The 22,659-nt window shown below is 43.5% G+C and overlaps 1 protein-coding gene across 3 annotated transcripts in view; it reads left to right on the top strand.

Annotated features, from left to right (window-relative positions):
- Positions 1-2,537: 2,537 nt before the first annotated feature.
- The window catches only part of MYO1B (myosin IB), a 184,936-nt gene continuing 164,814 nt past the window's right edge, over positions 2,538-22,659 (top strand). For 2 of the 3 annotated variants that reach the window (XM_059928387.1, XM_059928389.1), the window contains exon 1: positions 2,538-2,787. The gene's annotated coding sequence lies outside the window, so the exon portion shown is untranslated. The remainder of the gene's footprint in view (positions 2,788-22,659) is intronic. The other variant, XM_059928390.1, reaches the window with a different exon arrangement.

Raw genomic sequence — 22,659 nt, forward strand, 5'->3', positions numbered from 1 at the left:
AGTGTTATTAGAATGAGTTCAACAGCTTCTACTATTTTCTTTCCCGAACCTGCTAAAAAACAGGGAGAAAGCCTCAAGTGTCCCCACTCTGCTAGACCCTTCTAGAAGCAAAATTGTTCCTACATAACTATGTTCCCAATTTCTTTCTTGAGGCAGGAGCTCCAAAACCTTCCTAAGAGAAGTTCCCTTAATTGTCCTACTCAGCACATACTTGTCTTAAACCTACTTTTTACTAAAACTTGGCCTTTTTCCAAGATCAAAAGATTACAGAATTTCCCCCACTGTTTCAAACCATCTGTTTACATTTTGTACTTGTGAAGCTGCCGTTTGAATTTCTGTGATTTTTGAAAAGCTGGACTGGACAGCAGAGGTCAGAGGCTCCCTTACTGCCAAACTGCTATAAGCAGTCACTTTGGAATCTAAAGTCAGATGGGCAAAATGGAGAAGGGAGGCTACACGTGTCATCAGGTAGCAGGTCCATAGGTTGTCTGTTGCGAAGACAGGGATCTTCAGGGTGTTCATTAAGCTAGGTTATCAAGGTCTGAATTAGTGTACTGGATTGTGGCGGAGACTGTGGAGTCAGAAGGCTTGGGTTCAAGTCCCAGCTCTGCCACTGTTCCGGGTGCCTACTGCTATACAATGACCACCCTGAAGCCCATCTCGTATTATTGCTACCTTCTGTTTCTGGGCACTGACGAGGCTCAGTTAGGGTTTCTTTCTAGATCTCTCAGTCAGTGACTGGGGCTGGAGTCATCTCAAAGGCTCACTAACTCACATGCCTGGCAGTTCAGCTGGCTGTAGGCTGGGTCCTCAGCTGACATCAGCAGCAGAAACACCACCTATACATGACCTACCACGTGGCTAGAGCTTCCTCATAGCATGGCTGCTGAGTTCCAAGGGTGATTGGCCCAGGAGAAGGCCAGGTGAAAGCTGTAGCTCCTTTTACAACCCAGAATCAGAAGTTACCTATATCATTTGTGCTGTTTTCTATTCGTTAGGATCACATCTCTTAAAGTCTAGCCTATATGCAAGAGGAAGACAATTAGACTCCATTCCTTAATGGAAGGAGTGTAAAAGAATTTGTGGACATGTCTTCAAACTAGTATAGCCACTTATTAGCTGGAAGAACTCTCTGTTCTTGGCTTTCCTGGTTTGTAAAACAAGGACAAAGAGAGTAACTTTCCTCCCAGGTTTCTGCAAAGATTAAACAGGAAAAGAATGGTACCTGGTACTCAATATGTTTAAGCTTAGAACATCACCATGTCTTATGTGGATCAGAAGTGATGCTGATGGTGCCATCAATGATGGTGTAGGTCCAAAGCAGATACAGTCTGGGGAATTGTTACCTTTTCAAACTCTACTGGTAGCATTTGACAAATACCAGTGCCTGTGGTTCTTATGCCTGTGGGAAAAGAATTACTATATATGGTCTGAATTCTTGGTTCACCTCATTTTAGCGACAGTTTCCAGATATAGGTCAGTCCATTTAAACCTGGCTCCATTTATGGCAATTTATTTCATTATTGGACAAAGTAGTTAGAACCATGAGTAATAATTACTGTGCCTACATTTCTTTTAACACCTTAGCCAAGTAATCCTCACCTCACCCAGTGAGTAAGGTTGGATGAGCACTCTTCCCTCCTCCGAGATGAGGAAACCAGGACAAGGGTCAAGTGGCTTGCTCTAAATTCTACCGTACAAAGAAGCAAGAAGCCAGCTGGAGTGAGAAGCTGGAGGGCCTGATTCTCTGGCTCCCTCCAGCATGCCTAAATAATATGCAGATTAACACCCTATCATCGATCATTACCCAGTGCCAGCTAATACGCAATATTCATTTATAAATTTTCATATATATATACACATATAGTTGAAATTTCTTTTTAAATTATCTTTTAATTTCTGTAACAGGTAATTGGCCAGTGTCTACTTAGCATCATGTGAAATTAAGTGAGTTAATATATATTTTAAAATCTTGTAAATAAAAGCACACTTTGCCACTCAGTACACTCTTTTCCCTTTCGGTCAAATTAATATTTTCCGATATTCTTGGGTATCCAAACTTTTTTTTGTCTAAGGGAGAAGGAACAATTGAGAACACTCCCACTCTCTGCCGACATCTGCCCACAGGTTGGCTTCCAGTTGTCATTCCCCGCGGCCCCCCTCCTCCCCCACCTCCGTCCCGGCTCGCTCCCCCTGGCTTGCCTCTCCAGTTATTGTATTTGTCGTTTGATGTTAATAAATCCGGGAGTGAGAAAGGTAGAAAAGCCGTGCCTTCCGTGCGGCTGGGAGGGACGCCTCTCCTTCCTCCGCTTTTCCACTCCTTGCCCCATCCAGGCTGGCCCCGGGGGCGGAGGCTGCACCCGCGCTCACCGGGGGGCGCTGTGCCGCCGGCACCGGGCGGCCGGAGGTGAGTCGGCTGGGAGGCGGCGGCTCCCGGTCCTGCCGGCGCGCAGAGAGGCGAATCCCAGGCTGCGAGGTCGCCGCCCCCGCCCCTCGGCCGGCCCCTCCGCCCGCGGGGTAGAGGGGAGTGGCCGGGCGCCTCCCGCCGCAGCGCAGCACTCTGCAGCGGCAGCGCACTCTGCAGCCGGGCGCGCACTGGAGACTCGGCCGCCGCGCGTCGCGGTGGTGTGGGAGCGCGGGCGCGAGGGGCCGACAGCCGCTGGGCAGCGTCCGCCAGCAGCGTCCGCCGAGCAACTGCGCGGGAGCCTCGCAGCCTCGCGGAGGGCCCGCGTCCCGGAGCGCGCCGGAGAGGGAGGACGACAAGGAGGCGGAGTGGCGCCCGGCGAGGTAGCGCGAGCGCTTTCCCTCTCTCCCCTGCCCTGCCCGCTCGGTCCTTTGTGCCCGGGGTCCCCGTGGCCCCGCCGCAGCTGACACGGGTCAGCGGGGTCTGCGGTCTCTCCTCGGGGCCAGGCGGCGCTCCGGCGAGAACCGCGCACGCTGGAGGTCGGGCAGGGTGGTCGCGACTCCGCGGTTGCTTCGGGGGCGGGTGGGAGAGTAGAGGGCGCTAAACTAAGTTGTTCTTACTTTGCCCCATCCCCTTCGTACCTGTGGGCAAAGTGGAATCCAGGTCTTCCTGGTGTTCACCGACACCCCTGCATCTCTCTGGCCCACAGCTGTTTCCTGGCTCCCTGGTTCTATGGAAGGACACGGGGTGGCCTCCTCCGGGAAGGAAAGCGGAGGGAGAACAATGGGGCGTCCTGGGGAGTGCGGTTCAGGTGCGGCGTGCCCCGGCGGCAGGGGATAAGGGGCCCAGGACCCGACGGGGCATCCTGCGCATGCAGCTGAGCTATGCTCCTTTGTTCCGCCGCAGCGGAGGGGGCTGCCTTGGGTCTCGTTTCCTGCCCGGGATGGGATTGATTCACGGTCCTAGAGAGGGAAGGGGAGGGGGCGGGGCTGGAATGGAAACCAGATTAGGAACGGGAGTCCTGGAGGGTTCTTGCTGGGCCGGGGCAGAGGGTTGGGGAGTGGGTGATGTGAGTGCACTGGAGAGTTGATTACAGACACACAGCATTTTGTCCACGGGCTTGCTGTGTGGGTTTCTGGAGCTTATTTGCAATGCTTTGTTCAGGCTGCTGCCGAGCGTTTATTGCTTCAACAAGTTGTGTACTTCCCTGACTTCTAGGCGCTCCCAATGTTAGTTTGCTGAAATCAAATCTTCTTAAGTACAGTGGAAGAAGACTTTTTTTTTTTTTTTTGTGGCTCAGGGTATTTGTGTGTATGTATGTGCCTGTGTATGTATGTGCCTGTGGATCCGTGTTTGTAGCTAGTAGATATTGGCTTGAATGGGTAGGAAGCAAATTTTATAGCATTGATTTTGACATAGAATAATTTTCTCCGTTGTAATATAGTAAAACAATTTTCCAGGAATGTTTGGGGGGAAACCACTAGAAAATTAGACGTTGCTAAATAAATGAATCAGATTAGGTAACACTGAATTGAAAAACCCTTTACAGTCTTTCCCAGAAAACGCATCATACACACCACCCTTTGGGTTTTCAGTTGAGGAGTCATGACTTCTGTGCTTTCACTCCCCTAATGTGGGTCATCTGGACTAGGAAAGAACAGTTACCATTATGGTGAATGGGAATTATTTTTAGGGGGAGGTAGAATTGAATGTAATGTGTTGGGCATATGTTAAGTGACCCTTTCCTAGATTGGAATCAAGAAGCCCAGGAGGATTGGTTGACCTCGGGAGGGAGCCAGGGTGGATTGAATGATGAGTGTTTTTTGAATGGAGTATTCCAAGCAAAACCGTTTTGGGAGGAGGCTGACATTTCCAGGCATTCATGGTTTGTGCCTATGGGACACTGGTGGAAGGATCCCAAAGCTGGACTGAAGGTTAGAATTACTGTGGTGATAGTTGAGGAGATATTTAGCTATAGTAGTCTGGCTGAGGCAGGGCTGGGAAATGACCTAGAGCTGCTTCTTTGACAAGTCTGAGGGCCCACCGGTAAACCACCGCATTGGCTATTCATTTTAAGACAACCAAGTTTGAAAGTCTCTTAACCTTAGAAGGGGAATGAAGAGCTTACTCCCGGGGAAAAAAAATGTTTCCTGCCCACTAAGTGGTAATGGAAAAGAGCTGTACCAGCTACCGTGAGGGTTTGTCTTTTTCTTGGAGGATGTGGTCAGATTTTCAGGCCAGGCTGGAAAGCAGTGGGATTTGTCCTCCGGAGCCATTATGATGTGCAGTTGAGGTGGGATGTTGTCCAACTGTCAAGCTGTTTGTCATTATAACTAACACACTGCCTGGCAAAACATTGTGCCATGGGCAGCGAACAGAGGGAGACTTACTTCGTTATCGTTGTCTTGCCATTTTGGACTTTTCGTTTATGTTGTGAATTGTTTTGTAAAATATAGCACAATTGGATTCCTCCCAAGTACTCATTGGAATATACATTAACAAAATGCAAAGCATAAGATTACTGCTACCAAAGACACGGATGGGGAAGCCTCTTAAATAGTTGGTCTCTGGCTGCAGGCCGTCCGATGGATTCCCCATGTGTGATGAGGCTGGCTGCAAGCTGCACCCCCTTCACGGGATGGGATGAATCATCACTTTGTCAAGCCTGGAGTTAAAGACTGACTCTCCCTGGTTGCTTCGCGGTTATGCAAAGCAACGAGGAGCTTCCGACATCAGTGGGGAAGGAGTGGGGTGTAGGAGTGGGCCAAGAGGGGAATCCTCAGAATGTAGGATGTTAAAGGTTTTTAACATTTGTCCTCCTTTTGGGCGAGATTCTTCTCTTGTCCCCCTCCCTTCTGCTATTTTCAATAGCTGGTCTTTCGGATTTTAATTAAACAGCCTAACAGTAGTTAAAGCTGTCATTTAGTATTTACTGTGTGAAAAGGGTTTTACACACATTATTTTATTAATCCTCACAACAACTTGGTAAAGTGGGTATTATCTCCATTTTACAGTTGAAACTGAGGCCCAGGGAGTTTGGTAACTTGCCTAGTTGTGTAGGTAACTAGTAAGGGGTGGAGGTGAGATTTGAATTCCAATCTCTGATTCCACGGTCCACACTGTATGGTATGATATCTTTTAATACTAGGAATGACAGCAATTTGATTGTTTATTTGATTAGCCCTTTGCAGATTTCAAATCACTTTCACATATATTAGCATAACTGATTCTTTCAAAAACCACTGTGAGATAGGTTTGGAAGGCTAGATTAGTGACATCGCAACTTTTCAAACTGTATTGTTCAAAAGCTTTGCTGTTTGATGGCCTGTGTGAATAAACTTAAAGTGAGTGAAACTTTAAAAAGTTAGGCTGCCAATGTCTAAAACTAAGTTTTTTTGGGGGGGAGGAGGGGACATTTAAAAGTGGTGCAATGGAGTAGACTTATAGTCATTTGATATTTATTGAAATCTATTTTAGCCCTTTTTATCTCCCAGCCTTTATTAGAACACTGCACTTTGCTTCTTTACTGAGACCCAATGCCAGAGTGTCTTTTTAGAAGAGGAATAGGAGGGAAGGAATGTGATTATAAAGAGGAAGTGGGACATCAGAATTGGAGTCATACACAGCAGCAGGCCGTAGATTTTCCCAGCACATGCTTTTTGTCCTGGCAGTCGCCTTTTACAGAAGACATTCTTCCTTAGGGAAGTGTCAAGGGTCTTTCTTTACAATATCCTCTGAGATCATCACATTTCTGAGCTCTGTGGGAACACACATTCCACAGGATTTCTGTGCTCATCTTTTCCCCACAGGGGAAGTGAACAAGCTTAGGCATCCGCGTGAAAGTGGAATGGAAGTGGTATCCGTCCTTGGGGTGGAATGGAGTATGGTGCCAGGCAGGAGTCACCTGACCTTGACCCAGGGGTGACCGCCGAGTGCAGGAGCAGAGTGGATTCGAACACTTGGCGTCATTGATTATTTATGGATTTCTCAGAATGCTCCCGGGCAAATGGAAAAGTCAATATTGGTTTTTTTTGTTCTTAAGACTACGAAGACTGAAAGTTCTACCTTTACTTTTTAAATTATTTCAAGCTAAGACATCATTTGGGGTCTTCAGAGACTGTGGTATAGGTGCAGTAACTTTTCTCTCCTGAGGCCATTAGATTCTCATCCATTGGGTATTTAGAGGGGATGCACACACGTGGTCTGCTGAGTTCTAACAAGGAGCGCTTTCCAACTTACCAGCTGAGAAGGATGAAGGATGCTCTTATAACCTGTTGTAGGTTTCTTTTCAGTTGCCAGTGTCTTCATCAATTTGTATTGTATTAAGCACACAGTTGATGCAAGGCTATGCATTAAAAAGCAGCAAAGGAAATCCATTGTGTATCAAAGGATGTAGCAGGGCAGTGCAGTGTGCCCAGAGAGTGGATGTTGGTGAGATGACTGTGACAGCCGTGGTGACCAAGGCCACGCCAACACATGCTACTGAGACAAAAGCATGCGAGTGGGAGGAACCCAAACACTGCCTGTTCCTTCTTTGTCCTTGGTTTTATTTCCCCCAACCTCTGATGGTGCCAAAGGGGTCGGGTCTCTGAACACCTGCCTCTGAAGGCTGGATTGGTTGGGATGTTAGGAAGCCTCTTTCTGGTGAATTCCTTGCCCGAGGAGAGAGGAGAGGATCCGTTTTTGGACCCTGAGGGTGTATAAAGTACCATTCCATGGGAGAAGGTGTTGAATTACGTGGTCGGCCCTGGTGTACAGCAAATCCTTGGTGTCCTCCTGCTTTCTTCCCTCCCCACCTGCCAGCGTCCCAACCTTCCTCATCCTGGTTCAGCATGGCTGTTGATTCAGCCCCACTAAGGCTGTTCATAGACTTCAGGCATATTTGCATAGTGGACAAGAAATGCCAAGTCCCCAAAGAATTATATTTTGTTACATGACATTCCTGCTGCTGTCATTAAGTAGTGGGTGCTGCGCTGTGTCAGGCTGCGTCCTGGGTACTCTCTATAGCCTGTTTCATTTAATCCTCATTGCTCTCCTTCAGTAGGAGATGTCTGTAGTTGGGAGAGTTGGGTAACGTGCCCAGGGCTAGTAGAGATCAAGCCCAAGACTGTGTGCTTTACAGAACAACGTGCTGCCTCGTGGGACAGTGTTCTTGGAAGCTCTGGGCCACTTTAAGGAGTGAATTTTACAGAGTTAGAGAGTGAGCCCACCCTGACAGTCTCTCTCTTCCTTTGTCCCCTGAAGTCAGGGTTCCTGCGTGTGTCCTTGGTTGGACCAGGGCTGAGGATCTGGTTCAGATGCTCCTGGGTTGCTCTTGTTTTTCTGGGTCTTGTGCTTGGCAGCCCTGCATTATTCTCCTCCCCCAAGTGAGGGGGACTTCTCACCCTCTCCTGGTCACTGCCTTCTCTGTGGGAATCTGCTGGCCTTCTGGGGATTTTCAGGGGGGTTTGTCTGATCTCTGGTCTCCAGTCTTTCCAAGCACAGTATGCTGCTGGTCATCCAGTCAGAGCTCAGGGTCTGATGCATGTGGCTGAATTGGTGGGAGCACCATTGCAGAGCTGGAACTTAGGGGATAAGACTTTGGACAAGGCAAGGAAGAAAAGAATTGGTATAGAATTCATATTCGTCCAAGATAGGCAGTTTTTGAAATTGAGGTCTGGAGATAAGTGAAAACTGACATTCTTCCTTTGCTTATCAGATAAAGAACAATGCTGAGCTTCTAAAAATACCAGGTGCTTGGCTTTCCTAGATAGCTTGGAGAGGCAGGAGGAGACCAGGTCTCTGCTTTCCAGGGACTTTCTGATCAATCCTGAGTGGACTCAAGATGCTTTGAAGTTACACAGATGGCTTCATTTTGCTGTGTTAAAATGAAAATACAATTCAAAATTGTACTTCACAAGTTTTTAAACTCGTTAAAAAAAAAAAAAAAAAAAAAAGAATTCAGCATCCTTGAAGAGACTTGAGAAAATTGCATTGAAAGGACAATGGAATGGACCAGGTTATTCGTTATTGGTTTCATTATTGTGTGTGTGCATATTATTTGCCTGCTCATTTTCACTGGTTTCGCGAAAGCATTCTCTGCACACTTCAACCAAAAAATTAAAAACAAACCAAAAACCTTGATTGAAAAACTCCTGCTGGCCCCACTTACTTTTGCCACTGTGCACCTTCTCTCTCCTCCCTCAGTGCTGCTTCCTTTTAAATTCTATATTATTAGACTCTGAAGCGCTATTTGCAATGTTCAGATTGCAAACAGGCCCAGTTCCTAGCTGCTCATTCTTTCCTTTGAAAGTGCTTCAAAAGGATCATCACTATTTTATTCATTTTAGAGTCCCTGCCTAAATGCTTTTAGGAAAAGTTTAATTTTTATAAACGTTGGGCCTAGGCCAATTTTCATGGCTCATTTTTTTTGCAGTCCTCATGCAGTCTGCTTACAGTTGTAATAAGTTGACTACAGTTTTGATTTACCCCTGATGTGGTGGGCTGTCTAGCAAAAAGTCCTCACTTGCTTGAACTCTTCAGGGTGTTGAGAGGTATTCATAAAAATATATGAACTGCCACATTGGGTCAGATTCAGGAATCTGCTTTCTGCAGAAGCAGAATACTAAGTATTCTGTGACATTGGAGGAGGGGGCTGGAGTAAGACTTTATAGCTTTAGTAGGTTTTGGGGCTCTCTCTTCAACATCTATAATTGCATAATCTCTTAAAAACCTCTCATCTATATATTTAAACTCATATATTCAGATTCTTGAATTGTTTATTTGTATCCTATATTTAAACATTTCACATCTCCTTTAAAGGTAGGACTTGACTGTATTGGTATTTTGACTTCAAATGTTTAATTTTTGGAATGGTAGAGTGATGAAGTTGAAAGGGCCTTTAGACCACCACCGTAACCACTTACTTGTATCTGAGAACCGCTCAGGCGCAAAAGGTTAACCATGGTCAGATCTGGCACTGGACTCCAAGGCTTTTAACTTCTTGCTCAGTTTTCTTTTCTAGGGGAATATCTCACTGTCTCTCCAAACCCATCGAAATCCACGTTTAGTGCCCATTACCTAACAGTTGATCGTCTTTGACGTAACTGTGCTAATAGCATTCTTACATCATCTTGACTTTGGATTTCAGAAGCATCACCGACTTCTCTATTTTCTGTGACTCTTACATCCATCCAATCAGTTACAGTGTTTGGTTGATTGTTGCCTTTTATTTTCAAATCCTTAAACCTCTATTCTGGTTCAGACCTTTAAAAGGCTGGTTTACTAGAATACAGCATTTCCCAAAGTGGGTTGTTCCATGAAAAGTTCGTAAATGTTACTGTAGAAAAGCGCTCCTTGGGCAAGTAGGTGTTGGTTAAATAACATTTTAAACAAGTTTCTTTAAATAAACTTAAAAAAATAAGTTTCTTCTTTGCAGAAGGCCTTATCACGGACTTTTATTTGTGACCGTGCACTGTGGATCTCCAAGAGGGAGATAGGGTATGCACATGTCCCAACTTACGTGACCGGTGTCCCACTTTTTGGCAGGATCATTGTGTAGATAACACTGCTGTAGTCACTTCATTGTACCGTTTGTAGATCCATCACTGTCTGGCTTTCTATGGGAATATGTGTTCTCTGTGAGCCATACTTGGTTCTCTCTCAAATATGTCTTCTGCTTTTTTACCTTATTTTTCTCCTGGATCTTTCCTTCGCCCTGGAAGCCCCTCTCTACCTATTACCCCTACACATCTCTCACAACCCAGCTTTTCTGAACTTGTAGCATTTACTGTTTTACAACTTAAAAGGGAGACAGTATTTGAAAGAGTCAAAACATTGGAAGTAACATTGCATACCCATAATAGTTAAATTACTGGAATTCACACAAAATGCCGTTTTCCATATTTGTGTCAGTTGATGAGTCAAACGCACATCACATTCTTCTCGCTCCCTCAACACAGGTTAACTTGCACATATATTCTCCAAGCATGTGGCTTGTTTATTTTTCAAAAATTTTGTGTTATTGGAACTGCATCCCATTTATATAAAAATTTAGAGAGAATTGAGATCTTTATGGTCTCATGGCTTCCGGTCTGCAACCTTATATACCTCTCTATTGATTTAGGTCTTTTATGTCCTTCAATGAAATTTTATAATTTTATGTGTAAAAACTCTTTCACGTCTTCTGTTAGACTTGTGCCATGGTGCTTTATGGTTTTTATGATCATTGTGAGCGGAATTGTTTAACACATTTCTGTTTGGTGTTGCTGGTATACAAGAATGGGATTGATTTTGTATTTGTTTATTGATGGGTTCTTGATTGATCGCATTTCAACTTGTGTTTGCTATAGGAGCCTGGAGTCGGGTGGCATTTCTAATAGAGCGTGATATAACAAACCTGTAATGGAAATGTCATAACTCACCGTAATTTAAAAATAATATGTGATACTTTTAGAAGTAAGGGGAGGAGGGGGTTGTTTTTGTTTCTTTAATGCAGTCATGTATTCATTCATCAAATGTTGGGGTGCCTAGTGTGTGCCAGGCACCGTACTAGGCACTGAGTCTTTAATGGTGAGCAGAGCAATTGTGTTTCTGTCTTCATGGAATGTGAGGGGAGAGAGACATTGCGGAAGTGAATATAGATATTTATGACATATTTATGAATTGTGATATTTGCTATGAAGGGAAAGGACAGGATGCTGTGAGAATAAGAAAGATGGGGAGGGGACACTCTGGATTGGGGGTAGAGGGAAAGCCTGTCTGAGGAAACAGGCATTCATGCAGCTGCCTGAAGGGTGAGTTGGTACTGCTGCAGGAAGAGAAGGATGGTAGAGCTTTCCAGGCAGTGAAGAACGGGCCCAGAAGCCCTGGGGTGCAGTTCTGCTCTTAATGATAGATTGATGGAAATTTTAGTAATTAATGACTTAAAAAGTGGTACTTCTTAGTAAATCATCATAATAGTGGTATTTAGTAGTGTTTAAGTATGATGACATGAAAATGTTTATTTTGGGCCAGTATGTTCCCCTTCCTCCTCAAATGAAACTGCTCAAGTAAAGAGTGCGCTGCCTCTGTGACGGGGCTTGAGTGGGGCTACTGCCCATCCCCCAACCCTCCCTCTACCCCTTGAGAGCTGCCATTGCCCTGAGTACTAGTGGCTGCTGGGCACACCAGCGTCCTGGGTTCTGCACTATTGGACTGGGTCTTGCTCTGAGGTCTGGAGAAGCCCTTTCTCTCCTCCTGGGAGGGCTCTTGAGCAGGGCCACCTTTGGCCCTTTCAGTGTCTCAGCCCTCTCTCTCCCCTTTCTCTCTGGCACCTTCTCTAGAGACACACTGAGGGCTCTGATGTGAAAAGGGTGGGGTGGGAGGAGGGGTCTGTTCTGAGTCATGCACACCTCATTCCACCTAGAATCGCCATGCATCAGTCATCAAGGCTTTGCACCTGGGGCAGGTGCATCAGAGCCTGGTTCTCTTACGTGGCGGTGAGTCCTCGCTGGGTGGGAAGCAGTGTGGTGCAATGGTGATGGGCTGCGCTCTGGGGAAAGTATTGGGTTTGAAACCTGACTCTGTTTAGCAGCTCTTGTCCTTGGGCACATAGCTTAATCTGTCTCTGCCTCCGTTTTCTCACCTGCAGTATTTGGGTAATAGTAGAGCCTTCTTCCTTGGGTTGTAATAAGGATTAAATGAGTAAACACACTTAATGTTCATAGAATAAATAGTGTCAGGCACAGAGCAAGCGTGCAGTATAAATGTTAGTTGCTACTCCTCAATCTTTTCTGAAAATGGATTCCTGGAGTTCTTCCTCCTCTTCCCCCACCAGATATTCAGATCTGTTTGACTCCAAGCAGTGCATATAATTTATGATTTGATACGGGGCTCTAGTTTCTCCTCTGAAAAATATATAGGAAGAAAGATGGCAAAGAAACCAAAATGTTAACAGTGATTGTGTTAGTGTAGTAGATAGGGATGACTTACTTTTACAACCCTCTTTATTTTCTGCATTTTCTGTAATCTGGTTATGTTACCTCTGAACTAATAACAATACAAAAAAATCTTATGAAAAAGCTCAGGCTGCAGTTGCCTAAGCGGTTCACTAAAGTGGAGCCGAAGAGAGTGGCACGCCTGGGGTCTGCCTGCTCTGATTGTATTCGCAGGTGGAGTAGTTTCCCATTTATGCTTATAGTTGCAGGAACACAACAGTATTTAACAGTCTTCAGCAGGTGTATCCCAGGAAGTTAGAAGATGGGGATGTGGATCCTTGTGAAACTCTTCTTTCTTTGAATGTTTCTTTTTCTGTCATTATTTTCCCTTTTTTGTCTCTTGCTCTGCTCCCTGAGAGTGCCTCTGGCCATCTGTTACTCTCTTTGGTCTCCTCTTACTCCCCTCCCCTTGAAAACCACTCCTTTCAATACCCCATCTTTCTCCTTTACTTGCTTGTCACATGGAAATGATGCACACATTTCTACAATTCCAAGTAAAGACTAAATTTTATTTCTTATTTTTAATCGTAAAAATAAATGTAACTTTTCACCTTCAAAAATCTACATTAAGTTGCCTTTTGTTAACTCATACCTAGAATTAATTAATTAACTTACTAACTCACTAAAGTCTGGGGGAGTCTGTGATTTCCTAAAAGCACCGGCATCTTGGGGGACTTGGGAGACTGAAAGGAAGGGGAGATTGAGGGGATGCTGAAGCTGAATTTTTCCTCTTTCCTTATTTTGCTGAGGGTCATCTGTGTGGCTACCATTTAGTTATGTCTCAGAGTTTTTTAAGTTTTCCAAACTGAAAGAACCGAATTCTGGAAAATTACCAAAATACATTTTTAGAAAGAGAACTTTGCCAAATTTGGCACATTTCCTTAAAAGCCCATTGATTTCAATTACTTTTTAAAAAGTTCAGTGAGCTTTCCAGTTTTCCTTTCATGTGCCTCTTCTTGAATAATTGTGAGTGGAGAAATGGGCTTTCCTGCTAAGTTTGTTTTGTCTACAGGAATTTATTTTTAAGCAGTGGCTTTCTGTAAGTATCTCAAAATTATACCGACATGGATTTCAAAGAAAGTATGACAGCATGTTGCTACTCAACAGAATAGCTATTTACTTGAGAAACATTGCTAATTTCAGTGAGATTTCACAGTCGAATGTAAAATCTAGTAGAGGGGATTTAAATTAAGGGATACCTTCCTATACCTTATTCCATAGTTTGTAGTGTTTTTCATCTCCAACCACAAATGCCTAATTTGAACATAAGTATTTATGCGCATTCTCTCTCTGCTGTAAGGAAGTCTAGTTTAGTTAGGGTAAAATCTGGATTTATAGAATGGGTATAACTAGGATTTAGTATTCACTATTCAAAAGGATTCATCAGAGGAGTACTTTAAATTAGAAGCAACATGTATACCACTATTGAGTAAGGCAGCAGTTGTAAAAGGTCTGTATTATCACAGGCCCACTAGGTACAGACGTGATCTTGCATCTTGTCTGTTTCACTTCATATGCTCCAATACATGGAGGAAGAGAAATCTGTTGGGTTTAGCTGACACATGCGTGCCACAGGTGTTGAGAAATCATGGTAAAACTGTCAGCCCAACCTTAATACTTGCTGTTTGTTGCAACTGAAAAAAGAAACAGAAAAGTATAGGTAAAATGCTACAGGAAACATGTGCCATTTTACGTCCTTCCGGGTGACCTCTTTCGTATCTCATGGACTCTGGGATGGAAGAGTTGACAAGTTTTCTCCTTGGATGGGAAAGTGCCCCTTCCTTACCTGGCAATCAGCGAGCCTGTCAGACCCTGGGTGCAGCGGGGGCTTCACCTTCTGTGATTCCACTTCCAGCTTTGCACTTGCCCTCTTGGCAGCAGCTCACGTGTGGTGATCTTTTCTTACGAGAACAGTTAATGACCATGGCAGATGCTGGGAGCCCACTTCTGCAGTCTTGCAGCTGTTTATGTGTCCAGTTGGACTTCTTGAAAGAATTAATTTTTAGGATCTCACGCTGAGGGCTACAAGTATAATAGGATTTAGGGGGAAACGTTATTTTGTGGGAGTTCGTTTTGGATGTTGCAACAGATGTAACATGAAGGTAGCATGGCAGCTGAAGGGAATCCTGTAGTAAAATTCCCATTTATCCTGAAACCAGGCAACTCAGAAAGTCCAAGATTACTAACACTCACTTTTGGATATTTTGTACTAAAAAATCATCTTAAGAACAAACATTACAGGAAGTTTGGAAAGTGGAACTAAAAAGACTCTTCTTGAGTTAACTAACTCTTAAAATATCAACTATGGTCATTTCTGAGTATTCCTTTCCAAGTTTTCTATGTGTGTGTTTTGGAATGATTGTAATCATCGAGTTCATATATTTTCTGTATTGCTGCGGGTTTCGAGATAAATTTTATAGTTGTGTATTCCACTGAGTACCGTAATTTCCTGAAACACCTCTTTTTTATTGGGCATTTGGGTTGCTTCCACCACTTTGCTGCTGTAAATAATAATACTGTGATGAACATTTTTGTGCATATAACCTTTTCGCTGTTTTGGGTTATTTTCTGATAGTAGCTGTTGAGAATGAGCTGATTGGGTCAATGATTGTGGTGACTGTTGTGATGTACCCCTCTTTAAGCAGTGGGGTGGATGTAGTGACTGGATTGGAGGGGGCAGGGGAAGTGGTGGTCTGGGATGACTCCCAAGTTTCTGGCCTGTGTGATGTTGGATATGGTCGTCACAGACAGGCTGAAAGGGGTGGGTTGCATTTGGGAGGTGGGGCCTCCAGGCAGAGAGGGAGGTTCAGCAGACGCTGGGGCTCAGGGACAAGCCAGGGCCTGAGGTGTGGATGGAGGAACTACCAGCATCTTGGTGTGGTCGAAGCTGTGGATGTTGTGAGGACCACTTAGAGGGCGGAGGGAGAAGAGGGGAAGGTGGGTGATAGAAGTCTGGGAGACATTATTTTGTGACAAGTGGAGGATGGAGAAGCCACTAAGGAGAATAAGGAGTGGTGGGGTGGGAAGTGAAGAGCCAGGGAGAAGTGGCCAGAGGGAAGCCAGGGCAGGAGAGAGTTTTAAGGAAGGAGTGCGCGGGCAGCAAACAGGTGGTAACATTCTACTTGAAGATGTTTCAGTGGCACATGCCGAGTGAGCTGTGGGTGCTTAGGAAGGGTGGCAACTGTCAAAAGGTAGGCTGTGTCAAAAGCTTAGCGGTGGAGGAAGAGAGAAGTAGGCAGTCTTACCAGGGCTTATAGGACGGTATATTAGTCTGCTTGGGCTGCCATGACAAAATGCCACGACTGGGTATCGTAAGCAACAGAAATACATTTTCTCACCATTCTGGAGGCTGGAAGTCCCAAGACCAAGGTGTCAGCAGCTTTGGTTTCTTTGAGGCCTCTCTCCTTGGCTTGCAGATGGCCACCTTCTCACCGGGCCTCGTATGCACATCCCTCAGTCTATGTTGGCTGTGTCCCTGTCTTCTCTTTTTATAAGGACACCAGTCATGTTGAATTAGGGCCCACCCTTATGGCCTCATTTTAACTTAATCACCTCTTTAAAGGCCCTGTCTCCAAGTACAGTCCCATTCTGAGGTACTGGGGGTTAGGGCTTCAACATATGAATTTGTGGAGGGGGTGACACAGTTCAGCTCCTAACAGATGGATTCTAGGCCTGATGACACACTTATCCTTTCTCCTTCCTCCGTTCCTCCCCCAACACCCCCCTGCCTCCCCGCAAACATACACACTGTTGACCCTTTGCTGCTCCTCATCGTACTCTTGTCTCTTGGCTTTGGTGACCCATGCTCTGGTCTCATCTCCCCCTGGTCCCTTGGTGTCCAGGTTCTGTAGGGTTTGGGCCTTGGCTTTCGCCTCCTGCTAGAATCAAGTTCATTTATTTGTCTTCAACTCCTTCTCAACTATAACTCAATCTCAGATAGCAAAGCATTAATTCTCTCAGGTATAAAAGTTGTGTCAGGTTAACCCTGTAGTAAATTTTATTTGATGATAAGACTAAACCATTTTGTAATCTTGTCCTTGTGGCTGCTTATTTCACAATTAAAAAAAACCAAAACAAAACAGTGGGAACATTGATTTAGGTCAAGGTTCAGTCAAAATTTATATTTGAGTTTATCTCGTATTTTACAAATTAATATTGTTGTTGTTGTTTTTTCCCCTTGAGTTTGGTTTTGGATTCCTTTTTTTCCCAAGAGCCTATCTTGGTTAAAATAAGACTGAGTAGGTAGCTATCCCAGTAGTGCCTGGGGGCAGAATTATTTGGGTAGGTATGGTATTACTGCCTTTTTTCCTTCAGATGTGGGTTTTCTTTTTTTTTTTTGGAATTAAAACTATATAGAAGTTAAGATTAGCCTATTTGATGCTGAGGAGGGAGGCTTTACATGCATGGTGTTGATGAGGGAGTTGGGGTTAAATTGTGGGTATATGTTATTTAAACTGTGGTTGGTTGCACTGGGGTTTCTGGTGTACATGTGTTTACATAGTGTTTCTCTCAATAGTCTATTGAAATATATCAGTATGATTTCTATGTAAAAGTTCATATTTTTATTGAAAAGGCTGACTATCAGATTTCTAAAAGTATATAAATTACGGATAGATTTACTGTTTGGCCACCTAAAATAGCACCCAGATTTTGCTGGGCAACCTTGAGAGGAACATTTATCTCTGTCGACAGTTTTAAAAGAAGTATATAATTTTAAAGTATGAAACTCAAATTTAGTTTTTAATAGTAACTTATGTGTTTATTCTTTCTATCTTTAAGAGGCAGGTTATTGGAATGACATGTGACCTTGTACTCTTGACTCTGTGTCTGATTGTGGGTTTGAAGTGTTATTTTTGTGCTTTTTTAAATGACTTAGGCCCTTCTGACTGTACATTTGGGACAGAATAAATATGGTAGTTGGATATGGTTTTGAAAAACCAACCAGATTCTTAACCTGGTAGTACGATAGTACTATTCATTCTTATAATTATCTAGAGGCTCATGGCTTTAGAAAACTCTGTGAGCTCTTAGGGACCTCCAGATTTGCTGGATTAGTGGGTGTTCTTTTCCTTTGTCAAATATATCAACTGATGCCCATGACACAGTAAATGCCCAAAGTTAGAGGGCTACCCTGTAGTGTGCTCTTGAGTTTTTGTTCCTACCAGTCTATGCTTATGTGGGCTCAACTGTGTTTATTCCCAAGCCTGTTTATACCAATTGTACTAATTATTGTATTTAATATAATGATTTAAAATATACGTGCAAAAAGAATTGTTTCTATGAAAATTCATTTGAATGTTTTATAAACCACCTAATAAGTTTCTAAAAATGATTACAGCTGATTTAGGAGTAACTGAAATAACTAAAGGATTTGGAGGATCATAAAATAAAAGTATTCCCACTAATATTGTTAGTCATTCAGGATAGGTAGATTAATTTGTGATTATGTAAAACCTGGCAATCTTAGTGACTCAAACGATAATGCACAGTCACACTGGGTGGCCATTGTAGGTCAGGTGGGGGTCTGCCCCGTGTTGCCCTGGTCCTCACCCCAGCGCATAGTCTGATGGAGCTGTGCCCTCTGGAACATTGCTGATCCCTGTGGCAGAGGGAAGGGCAGACGTGAAACCTTTATGGCCATACGCCTGAATTCAGCAGTGCAGGGATAGATGGGCTTCCCACAGAGGGAGTATCGAGCATTTACCAGGATTAGTGCAGTCCACCCCACACTGCGTCCCAGGTGTCTCTACAGCCTCACTATTCTTTAAAGAAATTAGACTTGGAGGATGAGGCCATGAGGATGTTTTACAAGAGACCACTGGCTACTACAGTCAGTGGACATACACTCAAAAGGCCTCAGCGCTACAGAGAAAGATTGGAAAATAAATATATATTTTTATAGGGTTTATTTAAAATAATAGGTTTAGGTATGTATCATTTACTTATGACGTCCAACGTTAACTGACCTTTAAAAAAAAACAACCAGCCAAACTGTCAATCATTAGGCATTTGGATGAGAGAGCCTCTACATGAGTCTTAAATCCTCCCCTCTCTCTTGCGCCCTCCATCAAATTAGTTTCCCACCTTTTATGATAGATTTGTCTGTTAGTTCTCTTGCACTTATCCTCATTTCATTTCTATTAGTTCTACCCTAGTTCTTATTCCTGAACTTCTAGATCTGTGCCCCAACTGAATTCCCTACTGCTAGCTTGTACAGTGCATTTATGCAAGTAGAAAAAGGTGTCCTTTAGGGCAAACACAGTCCCTCAGGAGCTTGACTTGATGTCAGTCCCCATATTCCCTCTTGGCTGGCCCATTTTTATGCAGTGCACAAACTGAACAACTGCACAGAGCAATCCTACTCCCTGCTTCTAGTCACTCTCCCAACTAATTCAGACTATTCCCTGATCAAATCTCCTTAAAATTTTTGTTGTCCCTATGCCAGCTCAAAAAATTTTTGATGACTCCCAATCATCTATAATGGCTGTCCTCAACTTTATTTTCCATCAGACCATCACCAGTGACTGTCGATCACACTTGTTGCCTTCTGGATGCACTGATGTCAGTAATGACTGCAGTGTAGACATATGAGGCAGGCTGTGTGATGCTTCCCTCTCCTCTCCCACCCATTCCCACCCCCTCAGCCTGCACTCTCAGACTTGCCTCAGCTTACCTTTCCTTCCAGCTTCATGGCCCAGCAGGGCACAACACCAGCTGTCTTCTGCTGCCATTCTGTCTAGACACCATCTTCTGAATATGTCTTGTACCTCTTGCTTTCAGGTTCTTTTCCGCTTAATCACATCCTACTCATCCTCAAAAAGGACCCTCAAGGTCAAGTTTCACCTCTTCAGCCATCCTTCTCTAATCCTCCCAGACCATGATAATAGTTCACCTCTAAACATAGATGGTAGGCTCTATCTTCTTCTTTTTGTGGTGAATCATCTGCCCTATGTGAGCACTTGTTTTATTAGTTATATTGCTCTTAAGAATTTTTTTCCCCAACTAGTTTGCTAATGACTGGGGAGCAGTTGATGCGTCTCTAATTCTTTCTTCTCCCAGTGCCTATGCATCCTAGGTGCATAGGTCAGAGCGGTAGGCTGTGCCTGGTTAATCATATAATTCAGTTCTGGATGGAAGCTGACGCCACTTCTTCCTAGCCACTGGATATTGACCTACTTTTCCCTCCTTATCTGTTTGCAAAATATTTGTTGAACGTGGTGTGTTCTCCCGGTCACAACCAATGTTTGTCTCTCCCTTTCATATGTACTAAATGCTAAAGTGCTAGTTGAATCAGTGGAAAAAAACAATGGAGAAGAAAAGTTGGTAAGTAGTTTTAATTTCTAAACCTTATAATTATGTCATTTAAAGAGAACGCTCTGTAGTTTTTATATCTATCTACCTACCTACCTATTGAGAGACATGATTAAGGGTAGAGTGTAAATTTTAAGTTTTTAGGCCTTTTGATTTGATGCTTTACAATATAACAGTGTGGTATTTTGAAAATCTTTTTTTCATAAATTACTTGTAGAAGGAAATGAACTTTTCTTAATCAGCCATATACAAGGTAGTTCACTATTAAATATTTATTTCTTACCAAAACTTCCCTTGGGAAAATTTATTGTATGGTTCTATACTTGGTCAATCTGATTAACAATTGATTTTTGTATAGCTTTACAGGTTAAGTGCGTGCTATATTCAAGGGAAAAAATATGTGTTTATGTGTTGGGGGGCATTTGTATGTATGTATCCTTATGTAAATATATGAAATAATTGCTGCATCCTACAGAACTTTTGGAAATTAACAGAACTATTATTAAAATTTAGTTAACATTTATCCATTTAAATTTAGTAAACATAGATTTTGTTAAACATTTTAATTTGTGACTTAAAAAGGGTTATTTAGTTATGGCATGTCTTGTAAGTTGCTTTGCTGAATTGTGTATTTTTTTTAGTTCTTCATAAATGCTTTAGAATGTGTTTAGAGATATGGAAAAATTATGGTGCTTTAAATTCCAAATGAGAAAAACTAGAAAAAAATTAACCGAGAAAATACTTCCAAATTCGAATCTGATTGCTGATTTTAATCAGCTTAGGTGAAGTAACCCACTGCAATTTAGCTATTTTTTCTAAAAATTCTTTTTCAGTGACAAAGTTGTTTTGCCTTCTCAATTTACATTATCAGTGTCATTTTGGTAACATCTTAGCTATTTTTGTTTGATCGATTCTGAACTAATAAACATTCATGAAGCCCTAACGTAAATGTATAAACATCTCTCTCTTTGATTACGTAGTATATTAGACTTTATTTTAGTGGATAACTGCTTGAGGAAGCTTCTGAATTTTTATTATTCCAAAAATACTTTTTCTTAACCACAAGCACAGAGGCATTACTGAAGACGTACTGTTGAGTGATGCATATTTTTCTTTTACTATATAGGTTTCTTTTTAAAAATTTTTATTGGAGTATAGTTGATTTTATATAGGTTTTTTAATTTGTAATTTTAGATCCCTTTTGGCTTTCTTAACTAGATGCATTTGTTAAAAAAGCCAGTGCCATTTTGCAGCTAACCATGTAGTTGTAAACATAGAGAGAACACATTCACGTGTACCTTGATGCCTTTGCTGATGGTGATGCTGTTGATTTTGTGCATTTCCTTCTGTGCTGTGTATGGTTAGGCCCTTAATACATTTTTTTTGCTGGTGAGGTCAGAATAAAGAGAGCTGCTTTCCTTTACCTCTGTGTAGATGTCACTGGGAAAGTTTCTTGTGGACTGGCATTTTTGGTTTTTAACATTCTTTGTAACCAGACCCAGGATGCTTGCTCACCCCAAAATGAAGGAAGTCAGTCTTTGCAGAGTTGAGCTTTTTTTGGTTGAATCAGTAATGATGGAAGCTGGGACAGGATCTTAGGAGATGATGTATTCGACCCCTTTGTGTGGAAACTGAGGCTCAGACTTGACAGTGTGCCTAGGATCACACTGTGCGCTAGCTGCAGAGCTGAGTCTGCAACATGGAACTTGTGGGGTTTTTTCTGGAGCCACTGTGGTGGTCATTCCAACCTCTGGTCTGTTGCAAAATGCAACAGCTGACATTTCCCGGAGAGATAACTTGCTTCCTTTCCCCAAAGAGTGCACTAAATTCAATACATTTCCCTCCATTGTCACTGAAAAGAGCCTGAATGACTGAAAGGTGCCTTTTTAAAAGAAGGTAGTTTTGCTCTGGTGTACCCCAGGCTATTTTATGTGAGAGTCTTTGTTCAGCCAAATGCCTTCAAAAATTGATTTATAGGGACCCCCAAACTGATGGCTACAAGAAACCCTACTTGGGTGGCTCCTAGGTGCAATTCACCGTACTTTGAATTATAAGGGAACATGTTGAGTGCTTGGATGGTCTGATCAAGTATGAAGAGAGCAGAAAGAATCACTCTACAAGCGATGTAAGCAGGGGGAGGGGGCAAGGACAGGAGGACTTGGGTGAGCGTATTAGCATGTGGGACTAGACTGGGACCCTCTGATTAACAAGCCAATTCATTTGGAAGGAAACTTGGTTTTCCCCAGGTGACTGTATTCTATTTAATGACCACTGGTATTTGAGATCCGCGGTATTTGGGATCCGCACACCGGCCAGGAACCAGTCAGAGCTGTCAGGTGTGCCAGTTACATGTGAGCTGTGTTACGTTCACCTAGGGGTTCCAGGGTGTCAGGTTTGCCAAACTAAACACGTTGGACTTCTTGGAATATTTTTTAATCCGCATGAGGGAACAAATTGAGAGGACTATGGGTTATAATTAGCACATCCCAGTGCAGCTGAGTTTGTGTTTCTGGCTATAACAGTGGTTTATAGTTTTTGGCTACTTTGTCCCATGGGAACTCATAGGCTTTTTCAGACGTTAGTTAGCTCATGAGTTCTCGTAACATCCAGTATAGGGCAGCCTGACCATAGGTTCCCCCTAAAGCCAGGACAGCTTGCCCTACATTCTTGACCTTCTAGGATTTCGGCTGGTGAGGGTACCATGCTGGGGGAGGGGGTGGAGAGGGAGGGCTGGGGCTGGCTTTCAGACCCAGTCTTGGGGGTGGGTGTCGTTCTCTGAAGTCGCCCTGCCCTTCAGCAGTTGTTCCTGCCATGACTCTGCAGAGCTTCCTCCAGGAAGTGACGGTGGGCACAGTGATGTTGGCCACGTTCCTCCTCAGGGTACTGAACTCCATGGGGTGTCTCTTTCAAATGAGGCAGTGCTTGAGGTTATTTGCATGGACACACCTGCCAGAAGACAGCAGGGAAGAGTAGGGGAGCTCTTCAGGA

Source organism: Balaenoptera ricei, chromosome 7 (genome assembly GCF_028023285.1).
Source record: "Balaenoptera ricei isolate mBalRic1 chromosome 7, mBalRic1.hap2, whole genome shotgun sequence".
In the NCBI taxonomy this organism is placed as follows: Eukaryota; Metazoa; Chordata; class Mammalia; order Artiodactyla; family Balaenopteridae; genus Balaenoptera; species Balaenoptera ricei.